Genomic DNA, 2,126 nt, shown 5'->3' on the forward strand with positions numbered 1-2,126 from the left:
CGCTGCTCATTGAGCAGCTCATATATTAAACTGATTTTTGGAACTGGGCTGTGGAAAAGAGGCTTGCCTCGTCCAGCCACGGGTTGCCTCGGTATAGCACTACTCCGAGTGCGGCCCACTTCCCTCTGGGGAAGACACATTCAATCCAAAACAAAGTCAACGGTATAGCATTCTTTTATGTTTACAGGAGCCCCGCCCGCCCTTAGAGGGGAAGAGGTGAAAGAGGGATGATAATTCAGACAACAGACAATGGCAGGAACGGCCGCTGGCCTACGTTTTCTGAAGTGCGCAAAGCACTACCACAAGGACCTAGGGGTAAGTGGATTTTTTCACCGAGGGCAGACGCTGAAAAAAGCATACTTACCTGACGCGGGAGGTACTGTGATCAAGGAGGCAGTCCTCTCAAGGCGAGGCCCTTTCATTGCACTTCGACTGGGTTGACCCTTGCGATTACCCCAAATGTGGGTAACTCGAGCGTATAATTTCTGGTAGTGGGGACCTGCGTTCGCGCTCGTCCCCGCAAAAGTCATCCAAACTATGTCTATATGGCCCTCTTACTGACTATCGAGGGTATTTTTGCTTTTGCAGTGGACCGGTAGACTTGCAAAGAAAGCAAAGGACGCACAACTGGCCAAGGTGTTGGCACGTTTGGAGGGGTAGAAGTGCATTGGAGAGACTGGAGGAAGGAAACAAGGTGAGTTTCGGGGCGGTGCGTAACTTTGCTGGCTGTTTTTGTTCAAGGCCTGTCTGCTCTATTGTGTGTAAAGTCCTGTTCGTTTGTATTTGCAGGTGTGCGTGCCGTGCCGTGCTGTGCTATGCGCGCGAAGGAAAGGAAATGAAAGGAAACCAAACGGCCGATCGACCGAGCGAGCGAGCATAGAAGGGCATTCGACTTGGACCGTGAGTACACTTTGAACCTTTTGAGCGGTTTTATTGTCACTGGAGCCGCTTTTAGAAATGCTATTGCTATCGTTAGTGTATCCTTTGTGCGAGCAAGCGAGTGAACGAATGAACGAGGGAAGGAAACAAACTAGCAGAGTAGTAAAAGTATCGAACCTTTTTCCCGATTCGTTTGCAGTCTGAATCCAACCATTGTCGACTTTCAGTGCCGTTTTTCGCGCGCCTCCTCTTGGAAGTGTGCGAGTGTTTTGCCACGTCACGATGGCTTAAAACTGCGTCTCAGAAGTGTGCGTTTTTTTCCTATTCATTTTTTCGTTCGTTATTTGGAATGATTTGATATCACAGAAGTAGAATTTGACATCATAAACTGTTCATCTCGCGCGTGCTCACTCGCTCGCGCGCGCTCTGTAAGAAAAGTCGATCGCACTAGAGTTTTCGCCATTAGCTGGCCGATTTTTGACAAAAAGGTGTTTTCCCCCCCTCGTTTTTGCTTGATTTTGTTCCTCACTCACCTACGGCTCTCTATGTGAATTGTGGTGTATGGAGAGCTATTTATTGGGATAAAACGTTTAGAGATGTTCGCAAGACAAAAAATTGAAGCCTACAACACGGGGTATTCCCAGGCGGTCACCCATCCAAGTACTAACCCCGCCCGACAGGGCTTAACTTCGGTGATCGGACGAGAACCGGTGCTTTCCCTGTGGTATGGTCGTAGACGAGGAAATGGGGTCGAAATTCTGCTTGTTATCGGCCAGGTTCAGGCTGTAAAGCGGCCACATCCCTGAGTGTAGGCGAATTTGAAATTCTAAAGCCCTAGTTTCGTTACTCTAACCCTAAGAAATCGATACTCTAACCCTAAGAAATTGTTACCCTAACCCTAAGAAATGGTTACCCTAACCCCGAAGTCGTTACCTAACCCTAATGTATTTTCCTCAACCCAGTTAACACATTGAGGAGCATCGATTTGAAGCACTATTCCCTAGGGAGGGGAGGGAGGGGTCCCAAGAGACATAACGTGTCCTAAAAACCTATTATACAATGTTTTAGCTCCGTAGGTGCGTGTATCTGGCTTTAAAATCTTACAGTGAGGAGATACCAAACGGGTCAGCCTCTGGGACCGTCTGCGGGACTCGCAAGGGCTTGTGGGGGCGACCTGCTACTATCCACCATAAACCGTGGGAAGGATCCCTCGACCACCCCCCTCACCCAGGGCATGCTTCGGCATC

At 49.0% G+C, this 2,126-nt stretch overlaps 2 non-coding genes and 1 pseudogene across 2 annotated transcripts; 2 read left to right on the top strand and 1 right to left on the bottom strand.

The window, feature by feature from the left end:
* LOC136278655 (U2 spliceosomal RNA) lies at positions 1 to 124 on the top strand (annotated as a pseudogene).
* A 232-nt stretch (positions 125 to 356) lies between these two features.
* Positions 357 to 520, top strand: LOC136278671 (U1 spliceosomal RNA). The gene has a single exon (XR_010716471.1). It is a non-coding gene; the product is annotated as a U1 spliceosomal RNA (small nuclear RNA).
* Positions 521 to 1,498: 978 nt separating this feature from the next.
* Positions 1,499 to 1,617, bottom strand: LOC136278641 (5S ribosomal RNA). The gene has a single exon (XR_010716455.1). It is a non-coding gene; the product is annotated as a 5S ribosomal RNA (ribosomal RNA).
* Between the last annotated feature and the right edge of the window lie 509 nt (positions 1,618 to 2,126).

This window comes from Pocillopora verrucosa, unplaced genomic scaffold (assembly GCF_036669915.1).
Source record: "Pocillopora verrucosa isolate sample1 unplaced genomic scaffold, ASM3666991v2 scaffold_46, whole genome shotgun sequence".
Classification (NCBI taxonomy): Eukaryota; Metazoa; Cnidaria; class Anthozoa; order Scleractinia; family Pocilloporidae; genus Pocillopora; species Pocillopora verrucosa.